The following is a 9,572-nucleotide window of genomic DNA, read 5'->3' as shown; positions in this document are numbered from 1 at the left end:
GATGAACAACAAGGTCAAGGGATAGAGGGTTCCTGTCTTCACTATCAAGCTGCAGATGCTAGCTTCATTCTCTATCCACCAAAGCTTCTCATCATCTTTGGATAACAAACGTGTCACTTTCAAAGAATACTTGTTAACTCTGTACACAATCTGCTTAGGAGTGGGAATCTGAGATAATTTATACACAGAGGCATTCAAAGAGCCTCAAAAAGAAAGAAGAGTTTATTTAAAATAGACACAGAGACAGAATAGAAAAAAAAAAGATGTATTTAGTATAGAAACACACCAGAAGTGTAGTAAAATTCTTTAGAAACTTTACCTTCAGAGAGCTTGAGTTTCTAGATGTTTCTCTATGTATCTGAAAAATAGAATACATAAAGAATAGATTCTTAAAACAAAAATAAGACTATAGTAATAATTAAAGCAAAAGGATAGAAGGGTAACAACATTTTTTCTTAGGTTATTCTGGAATTCATACAGGGAGCCAATTCTAAAGTAATATACAAAGTAATATATGATATAAAATCATGATTCTTGATACAAAGTGCTAACAGAGGGGGTCCTTTATCAAATCACATTAGGGCCTTATTGCAGGTGTTAGGGTCTTAACACCCACAATAGCACCATAATGTATGAGATAAATGCATCACGAGATGCAAATTCTAAAAATTAAGTCAAAAGGGAGGAGTTTGGGTGGAGTTTATGAAAATTAGGTTGTTTAATGTTGCGTGCGATAGTGTAACAAACAATATTACAGGTTTTAATGCTGGAAATAACTACACCTTTTTTCTTGATGATGTGTTGTGCGATATGCCTGAACTGGGATTTGCGCTAAATATCACAAATCCTGTTTTAGGTAGGAAAGAGAGGGAGGGAGGGAGGGCGAGAGAGAGCGAGCCTCTGGGCAGATGCACCTATTAGACAACTTTTTATACCACTTTAGGTGGGTCAACCAGTAACTCAAGGTCAGGTTTTGGTGGTGGTCTAGGGTCTGGGGGACAGTTTTACTTGCAGTCAGTGGTATGAGCAGCACAGCACACATCAGTGAAGATTTGATGTGATTTGGAGTGAGGAAAGGTACACAAAGATGAGATTTGTACATTATACACTCTTCCAAGAAAACTTATCTTGAAGAAAATCCTCCAACTGTGTTGAGTCAAAAATACATACTTGTGTAGCCTCTTTTTCATGGATTCACACTGTTCCAAGGGCACACAAAAGAATTTTGGCCCAATTTTAAAAGGGCCACGCTCATAAAGAATGGATGTTATGCATGTGGCCGGGCCTTGCATGAGCCATGTGCATTTTTGGAAGGGACCAACCATGCACGTAACCCCTGTTATGCGCCAAAGGGCCGGGCCTCTCCAAAGGGGTGGGGCTGGAAGGGGCGGGGGCGGGATGGGATAGCACCATTTGACGCTGTCAGCATGTGTACATTTCTGATCTTTTAGTTAAAATTTGTAACCTATCATTAAAATCATCCATTGTACCTGAAGACTGGAGGGTGGCCAGTGTAACTCCAATATTTAAAAAAGGCTCCAGGGGCGATCCGGGTAACTATAGACCAGTGAACCTGACTTCAGTGCCGGGAAAAATAGTGGAAACTATTCTCAAGATCAAAATCGTAGAGCATATAGAAAGACATGGTTTAATGGAACACAGTCAACATGGATTTACCCAAGGGAAGTCTTGCCTAACAAATCTACTTCATTTTCTTGAAGGGGTGGATAAAGGTGAACCGGTAGATGTAGTATATTTGGATTTTCAGAAGGCATTTGACAAAGTCCCTCATGAGAGGCTTCTAAGAAAACTAAAATGTCATGGGGTAGGAGGTGATGTCCTTTCGTGGATTACAAACTGGTTAAAAGATAGGAAACAGAGAGTAGGATTAAATGGTCAATTTTCTCAGTGGAAAAGGGTAAACATTGGAGTGCCTCAGGGATCTGTACTCGGACCGGTGCTTTTCAATATATATATAAATGATCTGGAAAGTAATACAACGAGTGAGGTTATCAAATTTGTGGATGATTCAAAATTATTCAGAGTAGTTAAATCACAAGTGGATTGTGATACAGTACAGGAGGACCTTGCAAGACTGGAAGATTGGGCATCCAAATGACAGATGAAATTTAATGTGGACAAGTGCAAGGTGTTGCATATAGGGAAAAATAACCCTTGCTGTAGTTCCACGATGTTAGGTTCCAAATTAGGAGCTACCACCCAGGAAAAAGATCTAGGCATCATAGTGGATAATACTTTAAAATCATCGGCTCAGTGTGCTGTAACAGTCAAAAAAGCAAACAGAATGTTAGGAATTATTAGGAAGGGAATGGTTAATAAAACAGAAAATGTCATAATGCCTGTATATCGCTCCATGGTGAGACCACATCTTGAATACTGTGTACAATTCATGTCGCCACATCTCAAAAAAGATATACTTGCGATGGAAAAGGTACAGAGAAGGTCAACCAAAATTATAAAAGGGATGGAACAGCTCCCCTATGAGGAAAGGCTAAAGAGGTTAGGGCTGTTCAGTTTGGAGAAGAAATGGCTGAGGGGGTATATGATAGAGGTCTTTAAGATCATGAGAGGTCTTGAACAAGTAGATGCGAATCGGTTATTTACACTTTCAAATAATAGAAGGACTAGTGGCATTCCATGAAGTTAGCAAGTAGCACATTTAAGACTAATCAGAGAAAATTCTTTTTCACTCAACGCACAATAAAGCTCTGGAATTTGTTACCAGAGGATGTGGTTAGTGCAGTTAGTATAGCTGGTTCAAAAAAAGTTTGGATGGGTTCTTGGAGAAGAAGTCCATTAACAGCTATTAATCAAGTTTACTTAGGGAATAGCCACTGCTATTAATTGCATCAGTAGCATGGGATCGTCTTGGTGTTTGGGTACTTGCCAGGTTCTTGTGGCCTGGATTGGCCACTGTTGGAAACAGGATGCTGGGCTTGATGGACCCTTCGTCTGACCCAGTATGGCAATTTATTATGTTCTTATGACCATCACAGCAGGTAAGTTACAGAACAAAAAAACATAGGGTAGGTAAGTAGGGGGTTAGGGGTCGGGGTGGAGAGGGGAAAGGGGAGGAAGGTTAGGTAGGGGGTTAGCGAAGTTCCTCCCAGTCTGCTCCTTAATTAGACGCATGGCATGCGGCACGTGCCGGCATGTGCATGTTATAAAATTGGCCCCTTAATTTCTGGGCTGTGTCCACAACACTCTAGCTCCTCTTCACTATCCCCAAGGTGTGGGTTCTTTCTGTGGAGGTGAAGGCAGTTCGTCTTGATCCAGATGATGGTATGCTTTTCCCTTACTTGTGTGATAATCTCAATGTCTTTATAAATGTGATATCCTGGGACAAACAGGCTGGATACTGCACTCAGGGCGGATTTTAAAGCCTACATGCGTGGCCTACATTTGTGCGTGCTACCCGGCACACACAAATGTACGCCCAATTTTATAACATGTGCACGCAGCCACGCGCATGTTATCAAATCCGGGGTAGGTGCTCATAAGGGGGTGCACACTAGTGCACCTTGCACGTGCCAAGCCTAGGGGAACCCCGATGGATTTCCCTGTTCCCTCCGAACAGGGAGGGAACAGGGAACTTTCCTTCGGCCACCCCCACCTTCCTCTCCCTTCCCCTATGTAATCTGCCCTCCAGCCCTAACTAAATCCCCCCCTATCTTTATTTTGTAAGTTATGCCTGCCGACCAGCTGCTGGCGTGCAATCCCTCAGCACAGCAGCAAATGGCCGCTGTGCTGGAGGCCTCGGTCCCGCCCCGCCCCTTTTTTCAAGCCCCGGGACATACGCGCATCCTGGGGCTTTATGCGCTCAGCTGGGCCTTTTGAAAATAGGCACGGCGCACGTAACCCCCCTACAGTAGTTATTGTTCCACCTTCACGGAGCGGAAGGATGGAGGGCTGCTATCTCCAAAAAAAAATTAAAAAAACAAACAAAAAATAATAACAGGGGTGGGTAAGAGTATGGGGCAAGGGTGTGGCCTGCTTGTTACAGAAGTTGCTACCCCTAATTGAGCTGGATGTCACTTGGATGCAGATACGGCGCTGCTCTCTAAATTGGTGGTGGGGTAGAGGGGAATTAGGGCTGGAGGGTACTGGAAGCCAATAGTAACAGGTGGGAGAGAGAAAAAGGGAAATAAAAATGGATAAAGTGCGTAGCTTGCTGCGCAGACTGGATGGGCCGTTTGATCTTCTTCTGCCGTCATTTCTATGTTTCTATGTTTCTATGTTACATGCATAACGCTTTTAAAATCTGCCCCAGAGTGTTCAAATTAAAATGTACTGATCCTTTTAAATGTTCAAATCAATATCCAATCAGAAGATAATGGTGTATATTTACAAGGGGGTATCTTACAAAGGTCTCGCTTCATCTGAGTATGTCCCCTGTCTCTCACATTCCTGGGATTGAGCTTATCACTTCTTCTCAGGAATGGTAACTTTCAAACCCGTGTGTGGGTGTCCATGTGCGCGTGGTTACGGACTCACACACATGGATGCGGCGATTTTATAATATGCGTGTGTCAATGTGTTCATGTTATAAAATCCACTACAGCCACCAACAAGCGTGCACAATTTTATATTGGTGTGCGTATGTGCACGCTAGTGCCGAATCACGCGCATAAGTCGGGGGGATTTTACAACCTGCCCGCGGTGATGCAATCAACCTTATTCCCTGTTCCCTCCCAATCCTCCCAGGCATCCCTTTTCTCCACTAGCCACGACCCCTAAAATCCCAATGCCTAACCTAGGTTTTTTGTTTTAAAACTTACCTGTTTTCTGAAGCAGCAGCAACTTGCATGGGCTGGTCGGCTCTCGGCACGTGCTTCAGTGGCCATGCCCCACTCAGACCCCACCTCGCTCCTGCCTCTAGCCCCCTCCTTTTTCACAAACCCTTTCTTCTGTGTGTACAGGCAGATATGCACGTGTTTGCGGGTATTTTAAAATCCCCGCGGTGTGCGTCCCATCCATGCACATATCTGCCCATTTTCGCATGTGTAGGCCTTTTAAAATTTGATCTTTAGTGCATAAACTTTCTCAGTAGGTCAAGGAAATCCTATGGCTGATAGGATCCCCTTAGTCCTGGAAAAATCCTACTTGAGTCCAAATGTTCAGTCTTTTTCACGCAATCTGTGCCCTGGTCCCTTACAGGTGAATTTTCAAAAGGATTTATATGTGTAAATATAACTATTTTAGCAATTTTTGAAAGCCATATATGCGTGTAAAGTGCACTTACACAAGCAAATCCTATGAACAATTCAATGGCATATATTGTAGCAATTTTCAAAAGCCTACTTACTCAAGCAAAGTGTAAATGCTTTTTAAAATCACTCTTAGGGGTAGATTTTATAAAACTACGCCCTCGCATACTTTTGTTCACGCACCAGGGACAAACAAAAGTATGCTGGATTTTATAAGATATGCCCCCAAAACGCCCCTGGGCCGGAACCATGCCCGCAGCCACGCCCCTGGAACGCCCCCGAAAGATGCACCGCTGCAACATGTCCCCAACACGCCCCCGGCATGCCCCATAGAAAAGCCCCGGGACTTACGAAGGTCCCGGGGCTTGTGCGCGCCGCCGAGCCTATGCAAAATAGGCTCGGCACGCACAGGGGGGTTTTGAAAGGGTAACACACCTAACTTATGCACGTAACTCTTTTAAAATCTACCCCTTAGTGTGGAGATCCTGTTGAGGGTCTTCTGATCTTCCAAAACCTCCAATTGATATGACTTCTCTGAAGGAAAAATCTGATGTCTGCACACAAACACAGGCTCCTGCAGGTCTGGTCCCCACATGAGAAGAGGTGGATCAAAACTCTTCCTCACAATCAGGAAGTAAAAAAATCTCTTAGCCTCTCACACTGGGTAATCCCATCAATGACCTTCCTTCCTCTAGGGAGAAGATGGTTAGTTCATGGGTCTTTAGCACCTAGCTTCTGGATCTGGATCTCCTCTAATATCCAGAGATCCTCAGTTAAAAAACAAATTCTAAATATCCAAAAATCTTCATAGTCTTTTTCCCAAATGAAAGGCAGACCCGCTCAGGCAAAGAGAGCACTGATAAGGAATCTCCTCAAAAAGAACACAGCAAGTTAGAGAAGTAGGCCTAACTCAGCAAGGTAAACACAAAATAGCTCTTCACTCTATGAAAGCCAACTAAAAATGACCACATGTGCTTCTAACCTAGCCCCCCCCCCCCCCCCCCCCCCCCAGTAGACTGAGACTACCAATCACAACCTCAAGAGAATGGGCTGCATAAGAATGGGGTCCTTTCCTAAGTTGTTTATTCCTAACAGGTAGTGATAAGAACATAAGACATAAGAACATGCCATACTGGGTCAGACCAAGGGTCCATCAAGCCCAGCATCCTGTTTCCAACAGTGGCCAATCCAGGCCATAAGAACCTGGCAAATACCCAAAAACTAAGTCAACTTAATTAATAGCAGGTAATGGACTTCTCCTCCAAGAACTTATCCAATCCTTTTTTAAACACAGCTATACTAACTGCACTAACCACATCCTCTGGCAACAAATTCCAGAGTTTAATTGTGTGTTGAGTGAAAAATAACTTTCTCCGATTAGTTTTAAATGTGTCACATGCTAACTTTATGGATTGCCCCCTAGTCTTTCTATTATCCGAAAGAGTAAAACACCGATTTACATCTACCCGTTCTAGACCTCTCATGATTTTAAACACCTCTATCATATCCCCTCTCAGCCGTCTCTTCTCCAAGCTGAAAAGTCCTAACCTCTTTAGTCTTTCCTCATAGGGGAGCTGTTCCATTCCCCATATCATTTTGGTAGCCATTCTATGTACCTTCTCCATTGCAATTATATCTTTTTTGAGATGCGGCGACCAGAATAGTACACAGTATTCAAGATGCGGTCTCACCATGGAGCGATATAGAGGCATTATGACATTTTCCGTTTTATTCACCATTCCCTTTCTAATAATTCCCAACATTCTATTTGCTTTTTTGACTACCACAGCACACTGAATCGACAATTTCAATGTGTTATTATCCACTATGATGCCTAGATCTCTTTCTTGGGTAGTAGCACCTAATATCAACCTTAAGTATTACATTTTCAGAAATTTAATATGAAGTCCTCCTTTAAGATGAATTAATACTATTTTTGTTACTTTCCTTTTTTACATCTTTCCCTTCTCCCCCTCTTTCACCCCACCACCCCCCTCTACCTATCATTTCACTATTGTTATTGTTTTCTTCTATTGCAACTATGTATAATTTATCTGATTGTTGTTTTGATTCTGTAAACCGTTGTGATGGCTAAACTGAATGACGGTATATAAAAATGAATAAATAAATAAAAATAAATAAAATAATATGGAACCTAACATTGTGTAACTATAGCATGGGTTATTTTTCCCTATATGCATCACCTTGCGCTTGTCCACATTAAATTTCATCTGCCATTTGGATGCCCAATTTTCCAGCCTCACAATGTCTTCCTGCAATTTATCACAATCTGCTTGTCATTTAACTACTCTGAACAATTTTCTATCATCTGCAAATTTGATTACCTCACTTGTCGTATTTCTTTCCAGATCATTTATAAATATATTGAAAAGTAAGGGTCCCAATACAGATCCTTGAGGCACTCCACTGCCCACTCCCTTCCACTGAGAAAATTGTCCATTTAATCCTACACTCTGTTTCCTGTCTTTTAGCCAGTTTGTAATCCACGAAAGGACATCACCACCTATCCTATGACTTTTTATTTTTCCTAGAAGCCTCTCATGAGGAACTTTGTCAAATGCCTTCTGAAAATCCAAGTATACTACATCTACCGGTTCACCTTTATCCACATGTTTATTAACTCCTTCAAAGAAGTAAAGACGATTTGTGAGGCAAGACTTGCTTCACAAATGGGTAAAGCCATGCTGACTTTATTCCATTAAACCATGTCTTTCTATATGTTCTGTGATTTGATGTTTAGAACACTTTCCACTATTTTTCCTGGCACTGAAGTCAGGCTAACCGGTCTGTAGTTTCCCGGACCGCACTGGAGCCCTTTTTAAATATGGGGGTTACATTAGCTATCTTCCAGTCTTCAGGTACAATGGATGATTTTAATGATAGGTTACAAATTTTTACTAATAGGTCTGAAATTTCATTTTTTCATTCCTTCAGAACTCTGGGGTGTATACCATCCGGTCCAGGTGATTTACTACTCTTAAGTTTGTCGATCAGGTCTACCACATCTTCTAGGTTCACCGTGATTTGGTTCAGTCCATCTGAACCCATGAAAACCTTCTCCAGTACAGGTACCTCCCCAACATCCTCTTCAGTAAACACCGAAGCAAAAAATCATTTAATCTTTCCACGATGGCCTTATCTTCTCTAAGTGCCCCTTTAACCCCTCGATCATCTAACAGTCCAACTGACTCCCTCACAGGCTTTCTGCTTCGGATATATTTTAAAAAGGTTTTACTGTGAGTTTTTGCCTCTACGGCCAACTTCTTTTCAAATTCTCTCTTAGCCTGTCTTATCAGTGTCTTACATTTAACTTGCCAACATTTATGCATTATCCTGTTTTCTTCTTTTTGATCTTTCTTCCAATTTTTGAATTAAGATCTTTTGGCTAAAATAGCTTCTTTCACCTCCCCTTTTAACCATGCCGGTTTTGTCTTCTTTCCACCTTTCTTAGTGTGTGGAATACATCTGGATTGTGCTTCTAGGATGGTATTTTTTAACAATGACCATGCCTCTTGAACATTTTTTACTTTTATAGCTGCTCCTTTCAGTTTTTTTCTAACAATTTTTCTCATTTTATCAATGTTTCCCTTTTGAAAGTTTAGCACGGGAGCCGTGGATTTGCTTACTGTCCCCCTTCCAGTCATTAAATCAAATTTGATCATATTTTGATCACTATTGCCAAGCGGCCCCGCCAACGTTACCTCTCTCACCAAATCCTGTTCTCCTCTGATAATTAGATCTAAAATTGCTTCCTCTCTCATCGGTTCCTGAACCAATTGCTCCATAAAGCTATCATTTATTCCATCCAGGAACTTTATCTCTCTAGCATGTCCCGATGATACATTTACCCAGTCAGTATTGGGGTAATTGAAGTCTCCCATTATTACCGCACTACAAATTTGTTTAACTTCCCTAATTTCTCTTAGCAGTTCACTGTCAGTCTCACCATCTTGACCAGGTGGACGGTAGTTTACTCCTATCACTATAGTCTTCCCCGACACACAATGGATTTCTACCCATAAAGATTCAATTGTGCATTTAGTCTCGTGCAGGATGATTATCCTGTTGGACTCTATGCCATCCCGGACATAAAGCACCACACCGCCTCCCGGGTGCTCCTCTCTGTCATTGGGATATAATTTGTACCCCGGTATAGCACTGTCCCATTGGTTGTCCTCCTTCCACCATGTCTCTGAGATGCCAATTAAGTCTATGTCATCATTCACTGCTATACATTCTAATTCTCCCATCTTACTTCTTAGACGTCTGGCATTAGCATACAAACATTTCAAAGTTTGTTTTTTGTTTGTATTTTCATTCTGC

General features: G+C 41.9%; 1 long non-coding RNA gene across 2 annotated transcripts in view; it reads right to left on the bottom strand.

Annotated features, from left to right (window-relative positions):
- Positions 1-318: 318 nt before the first annotated feature.
- Positions 319-9,572, bottom strand: part of LOC115088788 — a 55,398-nt gene continuing 46,144 nt past the window's right edge. For both annotated transcript variants that reach the window (XR_003855879.1, XR_003855878.1), the window contains exon 3: positions 319-358. This is a non-coding gene — a long non-coding RNA (uncharacterized LOC115088788). The remainder of the gene's footprint in view (positions 359-9,572) is intronic.

This window comes from Rhinatrema bivittatum, chromosome 3, assembly GCF_901001135.1.
Source record: "Rhinatrema bivittatum chromosome 3, aRhiBiv1.1, whole genome shotgun sequence".
Classification (NCBI taxonomy): Eukaryota; Metazoa; Chordata; class Amphibia; order Gymnophiona; family Rhinatrematidae; genus Rhinatrema; species Rhinatrema bivittatum.
This window is presented reverse-complemented; position numbering and strand designations above follow the sequence as displayed.